The sequence below is a fragment of the Ursus arctos genome, unplaced genomic scaffold (genome assembly GCF_023065955.2).
Source record: "Ursus arctos isolate Adak ecotype North America unplaced genomic scaffold, UrsArc2.0 scaffold_16, whole genome shotgun sequence".
In the NCBI taxonomy this organism is placed as follows: domain Eukaryota; kingdom Metazoa; phylum Chordata; class Mammalia; order Carnivora; family Ursidae; genus Ursus; species Ursus arctos.
In genome coordinates this window covers 56335931-56355176 of record NW_026622830.1, presented here as the reverse complement: position 1 = coordinate 56355176, position 19246 = coordinate 56335931, and the positions used below count along the sequence as shown (strand labels likewise).

The window sequence follows — 19246 nt, the reverse complement described above, 5'->3', positions numbered from 1 at the left end:
TGTAGCCATGTCTTTTGTTGGGTGTAACTTTAGACGTACCCATTCTCAAGATCCCGGCTTGGAACTCATATTCTAGGAACTCGACCATGCCCCATGTCTGGGCGGTACCTGTTTTCCCGGCATCACCCCTAACACCATGTTCTTCATGTACTTGTCTGTGCTGGTCTTTCTTATAAGGGCCATAGGGGCAGGGGCTATTTCCTGTGTCCTGCTCTGTCCTGATGACCAGTCTGTCTCTTTCCTAGTATCAGTCTGTCCTGATACCCTGATGCCCAGGAAAGCACCTTATAGTCTACTATAATACGTTTTGGTTGGGGCGAGGGGATGAATGAGTAGGTGGGAAGTAAATAAATACAGTAAAGAAAATTAGAACGTTTCTTTGTTTTGATACAGGTACCTAATGTTGTGGCTCCCAGACAAAACTTGCATAGGGATCTCATGGTAGTTTTGTTGAAGTACAGATTCTTTTTTTTTTTTTTTTTTTTAAGATTTTATTTATTGGAGAGAGTAAGCGCACAAGCGAGAGCACGAGTAGAGGGGAGAGGCAGAAGCAGCCCGCCGAGCAGGGCACCTGACTCCAGGCTCGATCCCAGGACCCCGGGACCATGACCTGAGCCAAAGGCAGATGTTTCACCAACTGAGCCCCCCCCCCCCAGGCGTCTCTAAAGCACAGACTCTTCTTAAGTAGGTTTGTGGTAGGGCTCTTACAGCCTCTTGATGATAGGATGCCTGTGCTGCTAGTCCGTGGACCGTCCTCGAATTGGCGGGTGTCTAGTGCGGAAGGGAAAGACAGACTGTGAGCCAGCACAGGGAGTTGCAGGGTCTGGGGCAAGTCGTGCAGCCGCTCACTGTCTGCGCCCCCAGATGAGGCTACTCCTGGGAGCTGCCGTGTGGGGTGGGGTTGCGGATCAGACCCTCAGACTGAGCACATCAGTTCCTGCTGCCTGGTGGACAAGTGTTCATGACCAAATGAATCATTGGCATTGGCTTCCTCGTTGTGTATGTAGCACATTCTAGATCACATTGTCTTTGTATATGTTTTTATATTCAATCCGTGTGATAGTCCTGTGAAGTCACTGCTGTCCTGCTGTCAGCACACTGGTGTTCACAACTAGGTTAAATGTCCTGTTGGCATGTTAACCGCATGTTCGTGGAGCTGGATTTGAAGCCAGCCCAGACCTCTGTCTCAGCACCGTGATACCGTAGCCCCTCCTAACTTAATTTTTCACACTAAGTTCTGGAGTTAGTTTTAAGAGACTGAAATGTTAAGATGATGATCCAAGCCCATTAAAAACATTAATTTTTTCTTTGTAAACCACTGGACAGGACTATTTTAATGAACGAATGAATTCAAATACCCAAATGTTCAAGGGGAGTTCCATGGAGAATTTGGAACTTTTTCTCCGCACGAGTTCTGGCAAATTCTAGTTGTCCTGCCTCTCTGTTCTTCTTGAGCTCATCAGGCTCTGTTTGGGTTACCCTCCCTGCGCTGCTGTCCAGAAACTGCCCCCTGGCAGAGAGCCAGGTCTCACTCCATCTGTCCCCTCCTTCAGAGGTCATGGTGAGGTGCTGCGTGTGTCGGGGTAAAAGCAGCTGCTTCCCATGTTCTGTGCAGTTTTCTAGCTGCTTATTGAGGAGGGTGGTCCATCCAGACCCTGCTCCTCCCTCATTTTTATGTCTTCATTTTTCTCTCCTGTGTTGGGAGGGTTAATGTGTACTTGTTAGGATTTGTATCGGGATTACATTAAGTGAGTAATGTATATAAAAAACTGCTTAGGTGGCTAGCACATTGGCAATATTCAGTAAAAGGCTTTTTGTTTTTTACCTTATAATACTAGACTCAATTTTGCCTTTTTTTTTTTTTTTTAAGTAAACGCTACCCCTGATGTGGGCCTTGAACTCACAACCCTGAGATCGAGTCTCATGCTCTACAGATTGAGCCAGCCAGGCGCCCCAAGTTTTTTCTTATTTAGTAGAGGCTGAGTATATACTGTGTTCGAGTACAGTGAGATTTTAGTCATGTATTCAGTGAACATCTGCAAAACCTGACCTGACCTGTTTCCAGTTGGTATATCTGTTGTGTGGCTTTCATGTGCCATGCACAGGGCCAGCAGAAGTCCCTGCCTTCTCTGCAGGTGGGTCCCCATGTCTGCATTCTCCCTTTTCAGCAAAATGCCATGAGTTCCTTGCATGTCCTGCCTGCACCTCCTTTCTTTATAAGCTCTGTGGAACTCCCTCTCAGCAGGCATTTCCTCCCCCCATCACTGCACTGGGGTGCAGAGAGAGGTTCTTCCTTTGACCAGGTCGTGCGTTTGGCACCTCCTTCCTTGACTTGGTCTCTCAGCCTCTCGGTTTACCTCCTAGCCCACTGGCTGCAGCTTCTTCGTTTCCTCTGGTAACAAGGAGCTTTCCCTGTCTGTCTCTAGACATCACAGAGGGCTAGGCGCTGTTGTCACACCTCTTTCAAGTTGGAAAGTGCTTTCAGGGGAACAGACATGACGCTTCAGCATCTGTAACCCTCCCAGGGCTCAGGGATCCAGTACAGGGCGCATTGCCTAGCAGGGCTCATCACAGGGGATCCAGGAGCCAAGCTTGAAGCATTACTAAGAACAGGAGGTAGCAAGGAAGTGGGGGAAGCATGAGAGCCCTGTTAGGGAAGACTGCTCTGGAGTACGGCTGTGGAACATGGCGAGGAGAACGTGGGTGCTTGAAGCCGGTGTAGCCCAAGTGCTCACGCCTGTAGAGAAGAGGTTCCGGAGGAGCACCCTGCCCCCGGCTACAAGCGTGATTTTTCTGCTCTTCGAAGGCCTCGTATTGAGATAGTTTCTTTGTAAGGAAAGTGTTTGGATGCAGTGTGCACAATGATAGATACAAGCTCAGAAATGTTGCAGTGCTGGAGGAATTAGTTATGTACGTTTTCTGCATGGATTTTGAACGCCTGCATTAACTCTTTTATTTTACATTTTTAAACATATAATTCAATTATCAAGTAATATTATAGAAAAATACTTTAGCTGTGTTTCTTTCCTCTGGGAGATTTGCAATTAGTAACAAAGATGTGCTCGAGAATGTGTATCATTGATTGATGTGCTCAGTAGAAGTAATTAGGAACCAGGCATGGACCTCCTCAGCCTGGCTTTAAGGGGACAGCCCTTACTGCTGTGATTTCCAGGAAACCTGGGGGTCCTGTCGTGTGACACAGACACACCAATCCAGGCTCCCACCGGCCGTCCACCCATTCCATCTGGCCATACTTCCTCTATTTCTTTTCATCACGTTAGCTACCATTGATTGAGTGATAAGGAAAAAGATGTCTTCCTGCCTTCTTCTTCCCATTGCCAGTCAGTCGCGGGGAAGCTGCAGTAGGAAGCCCCGTTCCAGGATGTGCCAGATTTCTCTGGCCTTTCCTGCCATAGGTGTGACAAGATGTGCCGCACCCATCAGGGTACACTCTTTTACTCCTAGTGTGGGGACTACAGTAGTTGTGTGTGTGCACGCGCATGTGTGCATACTGATGAAAGTGGGCTGCTTCCCCCAGGTCGAGGGTTTCAGGGGCAGAGAACATTGTTAGGTGGGGGTGAAAGGGCTCCCTAGTGTTTAGATGTATGGTGTACCTTAACTGAAAGGACTTCAGAGCCCCAGTGTCACACTGTCACCACCTGGCCATGGAGGAGACTTATGTCCTTGGAACATGCAGCGTCTTTCATCTTAGACTTTTATGTCGCTGTAACCAGGCAAGCACCACCCACCTCTAGCAGTTGAGGTGGAAATGAAATTAACCGAGATGACCTATGTCCTCCTTGCATGTAGAGTCACCCAGAAAGTAGTAATTTTGTTTGTAATGAGTGTTGGCAGTGGCAGACATTTGCCTCCGTTGATTGGACTGTTGGTCTTAGAGCTGGGGTCCAAGTTTGAGTTTTAGGGGATCCATGAACTTTTCAATCATATACAAAATTTTGTGTTTTAATGTATATGCATTTTCTCTTGAAAATGTTCATATTTTTCAACAGATTCTCAAAGATCTCTGTCATATGTATGTCAGTATGTGTGTAAAGAACTCCTTTCATAGAAGATGGTAAATGAATGGTAATTTGGTATTTGCAAGCATCATTCATTTTACCTGTTTTGCACAATAACATGTTCATGTACAATTAGAAGAGAGGCCTAGGCAGAAACGTAAAAATCAAGAACAGTTGCCGTTTATGAAATGTGCCCACGTGAATCGTTTCTTTGCTAGGTTGATAATTGTGGCTCAGGCAGTTGATTTTAGCCAGTGCATTTGGCATGGCATGTTGCTTTTGGTCATTTGTCTTCTGGGAAAATTTTTGTTCTCATTTTGTAAATAAATGTGTGCGTGTGTGTGTGTGTGTGTGTACTGTAAAATGCATACGTCTTGTGTATCCTGGTGTAGGTTTAACTACTACCTTCCATATCAGTGTTTACAACGTCGCCAGCCCCAGCAGCCTCCCTCATGGTTCCTTTCAATCAATATCCCTGGGAAGGTGACCAACATTTTGATTTCTGTCACCATGACTTTGTTTTGCCTATTTATCATAATGTCCGTGAAATTCATCCAAGTTGTTGCATGTAGCACTTCCTCATTTTTCATTGCTATATAGTATTCCATTTAAGAATATACCACAGTTTGTTTTATTATTGATGGATGGTTGGGTTGTTTCCAGTTTTGAGCTATGTGAATGGTGCCGCTATGAATACTGCATGCGTCTTCTTTTTTTTTTTTTTTTAAGATTTTTTAAAATTTTTGACAGAGAGAGACAGCGAGAGAGGGAACACAAGCAGGGGGAGTGGGAGAGGAAGAAGCAGGCTCTTAGCGAAGGAGCCCGATGTGGGGCTCAAACCCAGAACGCTGGGATCATGCCCTGAGCCGAAGGCAGATGCTTAACCGCTGCGCTCCCCAGGCGCCCCCTGCATGCGTCTTCTGGTGGCCCTGCGCCTGGGTCTCTCTTCGGCATGTACCTAAGAGTGAAGTGGCTGCTTGTAGTGTGTGTCCCGGTGCTCTCCACCTGTAGCAGAGATCGTTTCCGACATGCCTGTATCAGATTATAGCCCAGCTACCAGCATAGAAAAGCTCTATTTGCTCCACATCTTTGCCACGCTTATTAGCATTGTTGGTGTTTAAGATTTTGGAGCCATAGAAAAACTATACTTAAAAAATAAATTTTAAAAATGGAGATAAATTTCACATAACAGAATTTCACATGTGACATGAAATTCTCCATGTGGTTTTAAGTGTACACACAGGGTTGTGCGAACATCGCCGCTGTCTGGCTCCGTCACCCCAAAAAGAGACCCAATACCCATAGCCAGGCACTCCCCATCTCCCTCCCTCCAGCCTCTGGCAAGCACGTACCTGCTTTCTGTCCCCTTGGATTTGCCTCTTCTGGGATTGTCATCTACATGGCTCCTGCAACCTACGGCCTTTTGTCTGGCTTCTTTGACTTACCCCAATGACGTCAAGGTTTATCCATGGTGTAGTGGTACCAGGACTTTGTCCTTGTTATGGCTGAATGCTCTTCTGCTCTGTTGTATGGATAGGCCAGTTTGTTTCAGCATTCATATCACTAAATGTTATTGTTCTGTTAGAATAGAGAAGATGGAAATTATTAAGCAGCACCTTTACATTTGTGTCTTGATCTGACCTCTGGCTGATTGGCTGCAGTTTATCGAAGTTTGCTTGGAGCACATGGATGGCGTCTGAGAGGCAGCCTCAGTTCCCTGCGGGTGCTCCTAGAAACAGTGCAGTGTGCGTGACATGTTCCTCTATTGGGTGACTTCGGCTAGTGGCCTCTTGGAGTAACTTCTTTAGTTAGGCCACTTCTGGGCCATTTTCCTCATCATGGTTTCTCCAGACCACCTTTTTATCCATTTCGGTTCCTTTTGTTACTGTAGCGTTAATTGGATCTTAGCTCAGCACAGTGGCTTTGTTACAATATTTAAATATCTAGCTACCTAACACAGAAGAAGATGCTAACACAACAGTCACGAGAAACTGGGGGAACCTTCATTATGGCTGGTTTTCTAGTTCGCTTAAGGCCTGAGAGAAAAAGTCTCTTGGATCAGGTTGGTCCGTCTTGGATAACAAAGTGGACTTTTTTTCCCCCTCGAATCCATCAGTTATTTCCCCTTTTCTAAATTATTGACCCAGTATACCTGTTGTACAGTTCCGCCTTGGCTATCCAGTGAATGGTCGAGAATGACTATAACATCTAAGCCTGTGAGCCGATGAACTTTTGCTGGTGAGGTGAGCCCTTAGAGCTTGGGCTGGTGTCGTGTTCCGTGGGCCGTAGCTACCGGTAACATGGTCCCGTGCTCTCGGCTGGGAGCTCCTAGCCGGCGTAGAGACCCTCCTACAGACCGGGGAACTACAGGTTTTCAGACCCTCCGACCGTTACTAAATACAAGGAACTGCAGAGTTCATTTGATCAGGTACGCTGGGGGCGATCACCTGATTCCACAAAGAATAGTTGGGTGGTTATGTTTTGAGAGAATATACATCTATTGCATGTGATACCTGGCTTTTAACAGTCAGTCTGTAATTAAATTGGTCTCGGTGGGGCATACAGATACCCTGAGAGAATTTAAATAGAGCCATACTAGTGTCGGTGTAGTTCTCTGAGGAAGGCTGCTGGCCCAGACTGTTGATCCTCGGGGTCACGTGTTCTCCCGATTCCTCAGAGTCCCTGAGCTCCGTTGGGGCTCAGGGAAATACCAGTATTGTTGGTTAGTTAGTGGCGCCTGGAGCCTAGTTTAGGTGTCTTGGGGTTAATAATATTCTGGTATCGGAGGTGAAAGGAAATGTGATTCTTAGATTTGGGGTGAAGTACAGTACCATTTGTGTTCCTAGCTTCAGTTCTAAGGTCCTTGTTAGAAAGTTGTAAGGATAGAGAATCAAATAGACAGTTGGACAGATTGTCCGCTAATGTGCTTGTTTTGGAAAGACAGGGAAAGGGAAAGATAGTAGGAGGGCAGAGAGGACTGGAACGGTCACTGAACAGGTTAGTAGACTGAACCAACGTAAGATAAAGATGTCTAGTATCTGTGAGTTTTGGTAGGGTCAGTTGGGTTATCTGATTGAAGTCCTTCTGGCTTCATTAAATCGAACTGGACAACTGTTTCATGATACCGGAAATAGTAGAAACATAAGACCTGCTTGTTGTGTGTAGGGCCTCCAGGATTCTCCTTTTACCTTCACAGGTGTTAGTACAGGCTTCAGGCTTTAAATGGGAGGACATATGCCTGTTAGAGCCATCAGTGCAGCCACCCGAGCACACAGAGGTGGCTTCCGTAACATAGCAATCAGAAGTTTAGAAATCCAGGGGCACCTGGGTGGCTCAGATGGTTGCATGTCCAGCCCTTGGTTTCCGCTAAGTTCATGGTCTCATGGGTCATGGGATTGAGCCCGGCAATGAGTCCTGCATCCCTCCTCATGTTGGGCTCTGCGCTCAGCAGGGAGTCTGTGTGAGATCCTCTCTCTCCCTCTGCCCTCTCCCCACCCTGCTCACATGTTTCCCTCCCTCCCCTTCCCTCCCTCTCTCAAATAAATGAATACATCTTTAAAAAAAATTAGGAAATCCAGCACAGGGTATGCCTTAATTATTTTTAATATTCTAAATTGACAAAGCAGTTGTATAGTTTTGGTTTTTGTCAAGTACAAAAAATGAGAAGGGCTTAGCAATGTTAGAAATGTCCAATGTAGAAAGTTACTATAATATTCAGAAAGGAAAAGATCAGTTTTCCATCTGGATCCCAAGATAGAATCTCTTTCATATTTGTTTTAGGTGTTTAGCTAATTGGATCCATGGAAAAGGTTATTTCTGATTGTTTCTAAGTTTTCCTCCTTTTATAGATGACAGTGTTGGCCAGTGGCCACCTCTCTGTTTCTGAGTTTAAATATATACAAGTGGGGGCACCTGGGTGGCTCAGTTGGTCTGCCTTCAGCTCAGGTCATGGTCTCCGGGTTTTGGGATAGAGCCTCACATCAGGGTCTGCTTCTGTCTGTCCCCTGTGCCCCTACCCCCTCCTCCTCCCCCTGCTGTGCTCTCTCTTTCTTTCTGTCAAATCAATAAAATCTTTCTTTTTTTTTAATGATTTTTTATTATATTATGTTAGTCACCATACAGTACATCCCCGGTTTCCGATGTAAGGCTCGATGATTCATTAGTTGCGTATAACACCCAGTGCACCATGCAATACGTGCCCTCCTTACTACCCATCACCGGTCTATCCCATTCCCCCACCCCCCTCCCCTCTGAGGCCCTCAGTTTGTTTCTCATAGTCCATAGTCTCTCATGTTTCATTCCCCCTTCTGATTACCCCCCCTTTCTTTATCCCTTTCTTCCCCTACTGATCATCCTAGTTCTTATGTTCCATAGATGAGAGAAATCATATGATAGTTGTCTTTCGCTGCTTGACTTATTTCAGTTAGCATTATCTCCTCCAGTGCCGTCCATGTTGCAGCAAATGTTGAGAATTCGTTCTTTCTGATAGCTGAGTAATATTCCATTGTATATATGGACCACAACTTCTTAATCCAGTCATCTGTTGAAGGGCATCTCGGCTCCTTCCACGATTTAGCTATTGTGGACATTGCTGCTATGAACATTGGGGTGCATATGGCCCTTCTCTTCACTACGTCTGTATCTTTGGGGTAAACACCCAGTAGTGCAATGGCTGGATCATAGGGTAGCTCAATTTTTAACTTTTTAAGGGACCTCCACACTGTTTTCCAGAGTGGCTGTACCAACTTGCATTCCCACCAACAATGTAGGAGGGATCCCCTTTCTCCACATCCTCTCCAGCAATTGTTGTCTCTTGCCTTGTCTATTTTTACCATTCTAACTGGCGTAAGGTGGTATCTCAGTGTGGTTTTGATTTGAATTTCCCTGATGGCTAATGATTTTTTTTTTTTTTTAAAGATTTTATTTATTTATTCGACAGAGATAGAGACAGCCAGCGAGAGAGGGAACACAAGCGGGGGAGTGGGAGAGAAAGAAGCAGGCTCATAGCAGAGGAGCCTGATGTGGGGCTCGATCCCACAACACCGGGATCACGCCCTGAGCCAAAGGCAGACGCTTAACCGCTGTGCCACCCAGGCGCCTGATGGCTAATGATTTTGAACATTTTTTCATGTGTCTGTTAGCCATTTGTATGTCTTCATTGGAAAAGTGTCTATTCATATCTTCTGCCCATTTTTTGATTTGTTTATTTGTTTCTCGTGTATTGAGTTTGAGAAGTTCTTTGTAGATCTTGGATACCAGTCCTTTATCTGTAGTGTCACTTGTAAATATATTCTCCCATTCTGTGGGCTGCCTCTTAGTTTTTTTGACTGTTTCCTTGGCTGTGCAGAAGCTTTTTATCTTGATGAAGTCCCATAAGTTCATTTTATCTTTTGTTTCTCTTGCCTTTGGGGATGTGTCATGAAAAAGGTTGCTTTGGCCGATGTCGTAGAGGTTGCTGCCTGTGCTCCCCTCTAGAATTTTGATGGATTCCTGTCTCACATCGAGGTCTTTCATCCATTTGGAGTTTATTTTTGTGTATGGTGTGAGAGAGTGGTCAAGTTTCATTCTTTTGCATGTAGCTGTCCAATTTTCCCAGCACCATTTATTGAAGAGACTGTCTTTTTCCCACCGGATGTTTTTTCTTGCTTTATCAAAGATTAGTTGCCCAAAGAGCCGAGGGTCCATTTCTGGGTTCTCTGTTCTGTTCCATTGGTCTATGTGTCTGTTTTTGTGCCAGTACCATGCTGTCTTTGTGATCACAGCTTTGTAGTACAGCTCGAAATCCGGCATTGTGATGCCCCCAGCTTTGTTTTTCCTTTTCAACAGTTCCTTGGAGATTTGGGGCCTTTTCTGTTTCTATACAAATTTAAGGACTATTTGTTCCAGTTCTTTGAAAAATGTCCTCGGTATTTTGATCGGGATAGCAGTGAAAGTGTAGATTGTTCTGGGTAGCATGGACATTTTAACTATGTTAATTCTTCCGATCCATGAGCATGGAATATTTTTCCATCTTTTTCTGTCTTCCTCAATGTCTTTCAAGAGTAATTTATAGTTTCTAGAATATAGGCCCTTTACGTCTCTGGTTAAGTTAATTTGAAGGTAACGTATGGTTTTTGGTGCTATTGTAAATGGGATGGATTCCCTCATTTCTCTTTCTTCGGTCTCGTTATTCGTGTATAGAAATGCAACTGATTTCTGAGCATTGATTTTGTATCCCGCCACATTACTGAATTGCTCTATAACTTCTAATAGTTTGGGAGTGGCTTCTTTTGGGTTTTCCATATAGAGTATCATGTCATCTGCGAAGAGAGACATTTTGACTTCTTCTTTGCCGATTTGGATACCTTTGATCCCTTTTTGTCGTCTGATTGCTGTTGCAAGGACTTCTAGTACTATGTTGAATAATAGTGGCGAGAGTGGGCATCTTTGTCGTGTTCCTGATCTTAAGGGAAAGGCTTCCAGCTTTTCCCCATTGAGAATGATATTTGCTGTAGGCTTTTCATAGATGGCTTTTATGAGATTGAGAAGTGTACCCTCTATTCCTACACTCTGAAGGGTTTTAATCAGGAAAGGATGCTGTATTTTGTCAAATGCTTTTTCGGCATCAATTGAGAGGATCATATGGTTCCTGAGTCTTTTCTTGTTGATATGATGTATCACGCTGATTGATTTGCGAATATTGAACCACGCTTGCATCCCAGGTATGAATCCCACTTGATCATGATGGAGAATCCTTTTAATGTACTGTTGGATTCTATTAGTAAGTATCTTGTTGAGGATTTTGGCGTCCATATTCATTAGGGAAATCGGTCTGTCATTCTCCGTTTTGAGGGGGTCTTTGCCTGGTTTGGGGATCAAGGTAATATTGGCCTCATAGAATGAGTTTGGTAGCTTTCCTTCTGTTTCTATTTTTTGAAATAGCTTTAGGAGAATAGGTATTATTTCTTCTTTGAATGGTTTGGTAGAATTCCCCAGGAAAACCATCCGGGCCTGGAGTTTTGTTCTTTGGAAGGTTGTTTATCACTGACTCAATTTCTTCATAATTAATTGGCCTGTTTAAGAAATCAATTTCTTCCTGTTTCAATCTTGGTAGTTAATAGGTTTCCAGGAAGGATTCCATCTCTTCCAGATTACTTAGTTTATTGGCATATAGCTGTTGATAAAAATTTCTAATAATCCTTCCAATTTCAATGGTGTTGGTCGTGACCTCTCCTTTTTTCATTCATAATTTTAATAATTTGGGTTCTTTCTCTTTTCTTTTGGATAAGTCTTGCCAGTGGTCTGTCAATTTTATTGATTCTCTCAAAGAACCAGCTTCTAGTCCTGTTGATCTGCTCTCCTGTACTTCTGGTTTCTGATTGATTGATTTCTGCTCTAATTTTGGTCAACTGCTTCCTCGTGAGTGGATTAGGCCTGTCCCTCTGTTGCTGTTCCAGCTTCTTGAGGTGAGAATATAAAAGCTGCATTTTAGATTTTTCTATTCTTTTGAGTGAGGCTTGGATGGCTATGTATTTTCCCCTTAGGACTGCCTTTGCAGTATCCCATAGGTTTTGGACCATTGTGTTTTCATTCTCGTTCGTCTCCATAAATTGTTTAAGTTGATTTTTGATTTCCTGGTTTATCGAGTCATTCCTGAGCAGGACGGTTCTTAGTCTCCAAGTGTTTGAGTTTCTTCCAAATTTTTCCTCTGGTTGAGTTCCAATCAGAGCGTTGTGGTCTGAGAATATGCAGGGGATAATTTCAATCTTTTGGTATCGGTTGAGACCTGTTTTGTGTCCCAGAACATGGTGTATTCTTGAGAATGTTCCATGGGCATTAGAATAGAATGAGTATTCTTTGGTTCTGGGGTGTAGTGTTCTATGTATATCTATGAGGTCCAACTCGTCGAGTATGGCATTCAAAGCCTTTGATTCTTTGCTTAGTTTTTGCCGGGGTGTTCTATTTCTGATAGTGGAGTGTTGAGGTCCCCTACTATTAATGTATTTTTATCTGTATGTCTCTTTATTCTGGTTAAGAGTTGGCTTGTGTATCTTGCTGCTCCCCTGTTGGGGGCATATATATTTATAATTGTCATATCCACTTGTTGAATACTTCCTTTAAGAATAATATAGTGCCCTTCTGCATCTCTAACTATAGTCTCTCGTTTAAAATCCAGTCTATCTGATATGAGAATTGCTACCCCAGCTTTCTTTTGAGGTCCATTTGCGTGAAAGATGGTACTCCATCCCCTTACTCTCAGTCTGAATGCATCTTTGGGTTTCAAATGAGTCTCTTGTAGACAGCAAATGGATGGGTCATTTCTTTTTATCCAATCTGCAACCCTGTGGTGTTTTATGGGAGTGTTTAAACCATTTGATTGGCTCTAAGAACTGAGAGATATGATTTTAATGATGCCATGTTGCCAGTAAAGTCTTTGTTTGTATTGGCTGTGACTTTCTGTTCTGTATCACTCTTGGGGCCTTTTTACCTTTATAGAACCCCCCTTAATATCTCCTGTAGGGCTGGTTTCGTGGTTACGAAATTGGTTAATGACTGGCGATTCTGAAATGTCTTTATTTCTCCATCAATTCTGAATGACAGCCTTGCTGGATAAAGGATCCTTGGCTGCATGTTTTTCTCTGAAAGAGCTTTAAAAATGCCCCCCCAACCCTTTCTCTCATTCCAGGTCTGTGTAGACAGGTCTGACGTAATTCTGATGCCTTTGCCTTGGTACGTGAGAAATTTCTTTGCCCTGGCCGCTTTCAATACTGTATCCTTGGATCTAATATTTGCGAAATGCACTATGACGTGACGTGGCGTAGGTTTGTCGTGGTTGAGCTTGAGAGGGGTCCTCTCTGCCTCTTGGACACGAATGTTTGTTTCCCTTGCTAGATTAGGGGAGTTTTCAGCTACAGTTTGTTCAAATATCTCTTCTAGACCTCTGTTTTTCTCCACCCCCTCGGGGATGCTGATGATTCTGACATTGGATCATTTCATTGAGTCAGTAATCTCCCATAACGTACATTCGTAAATAAATAAAATCTTTAAAACATAAATACATAAACAAACACAAGTAGGTTATGATGACTTAACTGCTATGACTTAACTACACTTGTCACATTAACTTTAGATTTAAAACATGTTCATCTTAACAACACTTTGTTAATGTGGGTTTTACAAATAACATGTTTAAATTGGCTGAATTAAGTAAGACTGTATGTAACTCAGCACAGTTGTATTCTTTATATTTTGCCATTCCTCATTTCCTTAGGAATTTTTTTAAGTCTCCAGAAATTATTCACCAATTACTTTCAAGGTCTCGGTGTTAGCAGTCTTAGAAATTAATTTATAGTTGATATTAAAGACTAATGTTGAATATTTTCATGAGATATATAGCATTAAAATTTTTATAGTGATATCTCAAGTAAAGTAAATGATTTACATAGTTTGCCATATTATCCGAAATCCAAAAAACAGTCTGTGTAATGAAGATATTAGTTGAATTGTTATGCCGGCAGTCCATGCTTTGCATGGTTCCAGCATGTACGAATATCAATTTCTGTGGCTTAAATAATGCCCGTCCTCAACAGAATGGTTCCGTTTTAGTTAACACAGGTTATCACCTGTGGGCAATTGCATCAAGTACAGACTCGGTCTGCAGATCACTACAGAAGCAACAGATGTGAAGTGTGACCAGCGGCCGGTCACGGTAGCTCTTTCCCAGTCTGCTGCTGACTGGCCACCCTGCATCTGTTACTCAGTTTATACACAGACAGCAAATGTGTAGTCGTGGTGCCTTCTTGTTTGCCAGGGATAAACCCCTGTGACATTTTACAAAAATGGATCATCACAGGAGGGAATTGGACAACAAAGATGAGTTGCAGTGTTGAAGCAGGAAATGGTCACACTGGAAGTGAAATCGAACGGGCCAAGGTCCTGTGAAGCTGGTGACCGTGGAGCGGGAGCAGCCGAGCCCTCGGCTTGCATGAAGCCGCCTTAGGAACCAGCGGACTTAGTTGCGTTACTCTGGCCAGTGGACCCAGCAGTTATTTCAGCTCTTAAAGCCGGTGTGTGGAGTTTGGGCAGGCTCTGCGTGCTACAGCTGGAGGTGATGCGGACGCAGAAATCCCAGCAGTGCGGCGGGAAGTAACGGAGAGTGTAAGTGTGTGGTGTGCGGTGCGGCAGAAGCTTCCTGCGCCGTGCGGATCACCGTGCAGCGTTCTGACTGAGACGGTCACAGAAGCACATAGCTGACTGTAGGAATGTTGACTTTGCTGTGGAGCCAGACTTTCTAGTTGTGTGGTCAGAGGAGCTTTGCAAATAAAGGTGAACTTATTGACAAGTGAGGAAGAGAGTTGTGACAAAAAAGAGGATGTTCCGGAGGAGGAGACGTGGCAAGAAAGTTCGTAGCAGAGGCGGTTTAGGAGGTGGCTTACGACACTGAATGTACGAGGCTACAGTGATGGAGGCTGACCCAAAACTTAGGAGTATGACAGTTTGCCAAGGCATTGGAAAGATACTTACTCCGTGTCTTTAGTCATAGAGCGAGGGGAAGAAGAAGGCAAGTGCTGTTCAAACCACTTTTGTCAAGTCATCGTAGGCCCCACACTCCTGTGCAAAGCGAGAACCACCCGTGCTTCCTTTAGTTGGGATCCATGCGATATTAGTTATCTTTGCTGATAACAAGTCATCCCAACACTTAGTGGCTTAAAATGACAAGAATTATTTTGTTCCAATCTGTTGTCTGGACAGGGCTCCGCAGGGACAGCTGTTTCCATGTGGCGGGAGCTCAGGAGGCACAGCGGGCAGCCAGAGGGCCCACTCGGAGGCTGGCTCTGCCACGGGCCTCGGAACTCGATGCTGCCTGTCAGCGGGCAGCTCAGCTCAGGCTTTGGTTCTTGGAGCTCAGTTCTCGGGCTTCTTGCGCTTCTGGGTAGCATGTGATTGGGTTTCATGAGCGAGCAGCCCAAGAGAACCAAGGGAACCTAGTTTGCCTCTTAATACCTGGCGCGGGATGTTTCTTAGGTGCGTCAGGAGCCCCCCCAGATGTGAGGGGAAGGAACGTGGCCTCCACCTGTGGAAGAGAGAGGCAGAGTCACACTGGAGCAGGAGGCACTTTCACGGCGACTTTTGGAAAATACAGGCGGTCACGTATTGATATAACATTAAATATTTAAGTAACGTTAGCTCTTTGTTAAGTAAAATCAATATAGGAAATTTAGTGTATTCAGATTAGACTCTTGATGAGAAGAGAAACCCGAATCTTGTGTGAAAGAACAACATTTGGGAGAGGAAGGTTTTTACAGCAGTCTAGTTTGTTTAAGGATTTCCTGTAACTAGGGTCATCACCAACTTCTTAAAAACTCTCCAAACTTGTTTATGTCTGAAGTTTTTAAAATTGAGCTGTAACAGTTTGCATTCTTTGCTCCTTCTCTCATGTTCTGGCAGACATCTCAAGTTTTATTAAAGGGCTGGCATATTTCAAGGAGAATCAGTTTGCTGTCTTGGTGGGATCTTGGGGTGTTATAGTGAATATCAGCTAGGGAACTCTGGGAGTTTTTTGCTTCCTCTCTTGCATCTGTGCTATTTTATGGAGTATTTATATCAGACTGTGGGGTGAGGCCCAGCTTGAACTCCAAGTTTTGTCAGCACCTTGTTTCCTCACACCCTGACTTGGGACTGCCCTACTTCTTTCAAGAGCAGAAAAGGTGTCTATCTTCTGTGTTCAAGGGAGAGCGGAGGCTCCGATAGTCAGCAGCGAGATTAGCATTCCGTTTTAGGAAGCCCTGCCCTGCACCCCCCTCCCCCACCCTCCCCGCAGTGCTGCCTGGGGCAGTGTGCTGAGTGTCAGAGCTCTGATGCCTGAGCAGGTCTCAACTATGGAATGAGAAGTCCCAAGCGAGGCTTTTTGCTACACTTCCCCATTATCAGCATCCCCCAGCAGAGTGGTACATCTGTTATAACTGGTGAACCTACATGGACCCATCAGTTATCGCCGAAGTCCACGGTTTACTGTTGGGGTCACTCTTGTGGTGTACGTTCTGCGGGTTTGCACAGATATATAATGACATGTATCCTCATTATACTGTCCTACATAATCTTTTTGCTGCCTGAAAAGTCCTTTTTGCTCCACTTTTTCATCCTTGCCCCCCCCCAAACTCTGCATCCACTGAAATTTTTACTGTCTCTGTGGGTTTGCCATTCCTAGAATGTCATATATTTGGAATCATATAGTGTGATTGGCTTCTCTCACTTAGTAATACGCATTGAAGTTTCCTCCAAGTCTTTTCATGGTTTGGTAGCTCATTGCTTTTTAGCACTAAATATTCCATTGCCTGGATAGACCACAGTGTTTTTTATCCTTTCACCTGCTGTAGGGTGTCTTGGTGGCTCCCGTGCTCTGACAGTGTGACGAAGACTGCTGCAAACAGAGACCTCTGTCTGAGTGTTTATCCACCCTTGCCTTCCTCTGACGGGTCCCTCTTGGTCATGATACATTATGAAATATTGCGTGATGACATTTGCTGATCTTTTTTTTTTTTTTAAAGATTATTGCACCTGTGTTTGTAAGAAAGATTGATTCGTACCCTTTCTCATATTGTCCTTGACTGGTTTTGTGTCAGTGTTTTGCTGGTTTCATAAGATAAGTTGGGAAATGTTCCCTTTTTGTTCAGTGGAAGAATTTCTGTAAGATTAATATTATTCTTCCTGAAATTATTGGAAGAATTCAGATATTCCTTTGTGGGAAGAATTTTAATTGCAGATTGACCATTTTTAACGGAATAGGTCTATTTAAATGGGCTTTATATTTATGGTTTTGGTTTCGTACAGCAGCAGTTTCTAATGGCTTGGGCTTAAGTTGTACTTTGTAAAGAATTGTGTATGCCCCATCTCAGGGTACCTGGGTGGCTCCGTCGGTTAGGTGTCCGCCTTCGGCTTTGGTCATGATCCCAGGGTCCTGAGATCAAGCCCCAAGCTAGGCTTCCTGCTCACTGGGGTGCCTCCTCCTCCTTCTCCCTCTCCCTCTGCCCCTCTGCCAGCTTTTGTGCTCTTTCTCTGTTAAATAAATAAATAAAATCTTTTAAAAAAGAATTGTGTATGCATCTCAACTTTTATGTTCATTGACATAGTTCATGATATTCTTAATAATATCTGATATTCTATCATTACTTCCTATTATTAACATTCTGTTATCTGTTCTGCTTCATTCTTGCTGTCATTAGTTTTCGCCTTATCTTTTTTTTCCTTGATTAGTCTTGCTAGAGGTTTATCAGTTGCATTATTCTTGTTAAAAAAAAAACCAAACCTTGATTTTGTTCAACTTCCAAATTGTACTGTGAAATATGGATATTTAGATGATTAATTTCCAATCTTCATTTCTAATACATGCATTTAAGAGTATTTATCTTAGGGACACCAGGCTGACTCAGTAGGTGGAACGTGCAACACTTGATCTCAGGGTTGTAAGTTCAAGCCCCAGGCTGGGTGTAGAGATGACTTAAAAATGAAGTCTTTAAAAAAAATAATAAAAGCGTAGATTTTATTCTAATGACAGCTCTGTCTGCATGTAGTATTGATCTTTCTTTTTAATTGTATTGTTGAATTGAGAATACTTTGAGTTTCTTTTTGGCTAATGGGTTACTTGAAATATGTTGCTTAATTTCCAAACGGTGATTTTTTTCCAGACAGTTGGTGATTTTTTAATTATTTTGTTGTTGTCCAGCTTTAATGCTAGAGACAGAATATACTTTTAATAATTTTAGTCCTTTGATATTTATTGAATCTTGCTCTTTCACCCGCCACGTGGTCAGTTTTAGTGACTGCCTCCTGTGCGTAGTTAGTGGGTACTTCTCTTGCGGAGGTGAATTGCGCTTGGGTGTAGTGCTTTCTGTTGGTTAGGTTGAGTTTGTCTGTCATGCTGTTCCCGTTTTGTCTGCTGGGCCCAGGTGGACTCCTAGTCTCTTCTGCCTGTCTTCAGCTTCACTGAGCTTCTAATGGCTCCCGTTGGGCTTGGTTTCAGGATTGGTAACTATCTTAAAGGGACAACTAGCGGAGTGTGTGGCTCAGTTCTCCAGCCTGTCCTGCTCACCAGAGTCCTAGGGTCCCCATGCTCATAACTTGGTCTCTCACTGCCAAAAGCTCAGCTGGTTTCTCTCTCATTGGTGGCTTTTTCTTGGATCTTCAGGCTCTTGAAGGCCCAGAATTGGCAAATGCCCTTTGGGAAGAGGCAGCTGTTGTTCAGTGTCTCTTCATGTCTCCACCTATGTCCCCTGCTGTCCTGGTTGCCTCACAATGTCTTGGACTCCAAACGTTGGTCTGGTTTTTTTTTTTTTTCTTTTTTTTAAAGATATATATTTATTCGACAGAGACAGAGACAGCCAGCGAGAGAGGGAACACAAGCAGGGGGAGTGGGAGAGGAAGAAGCAGGCTCATAGCAGAAGAGCCTGATGTCAGGCTCGATCCCACAACGCCGGGATCACGCCCTGAGCCGAAGGCAGACGCTTAGCCGCTGTGCCACCCAGGCGCCCCGTTGGTCTGGTTTTTAACCTGACTTTTCTCAGTGGGAGTGTTCATGTTGGCCAAGCTATTGCCCCACATTCAAATGGAAGTCTTCCTATCACACCGACAGACCAGACAGTGGTTGGTTTGTGCTTTCTGGTTTCGTTTTATTTTCAGTTGTGACTTGTCTGACTCTCCTGCTGAGGGACTGGATAAGTGGGAGGACTTGGTTTTAACTCTGGGGTTTTTGTCACCAGTGCCTCGTATGTGTCATGACCACTCATTGCATTTTTATTGTATGAAGAAAGAACTTGCATCTCATGTATAGGTTTTCAGAAGTAGTCAGCAAAATTAACATATTTGGCTTTCCTGTGAGGTTTTCCACAGATTTAAAGGCTGTGATTTTAAAAGGGTGGACGGTGAGGTGACATTGTTCATAGATAACATGGTGAATGTTTGACAGAGCTAAAATAGGACTCCTGGTCTTTTAATTTGTTAAGAAAATTTAACAAATATTTGTTATGCTATTGTGAATTCGGTAGTGCTCTGGGTGCAGGAGAGTACAGCGATTATCTTGGTCAGTCAGGTCTCTGCTCTCCCGATGCTCACCTTCTGCATATGACATGACCATAGGGGAAGAACATAGAGCAGTGTTGTTAATATAAGGATCAGTATATCATGTTTTAATAGATTTTAACCACATTTTAATAGATTTCAAATATGGTACACTGACAGCTTTTTTTTCCCCC

The 19246-nt window shown here is 43.8% G+C and overlaps 1 protein-coding gene across 6 annotated transcripts in view; it reads left to right on the top strand.

Annotated features, from left to right (window-relative positions):
* The window catches only part of LOC125281997 (focal adhesion kinase 1-like), a 97158-nt gene that overhangs the window by 40610 nt on the left and 37302 nt on the right, over positions 1 to 19246 (top strand). The gene's annotated exons all lie outside the window — the stretch shown is intronic.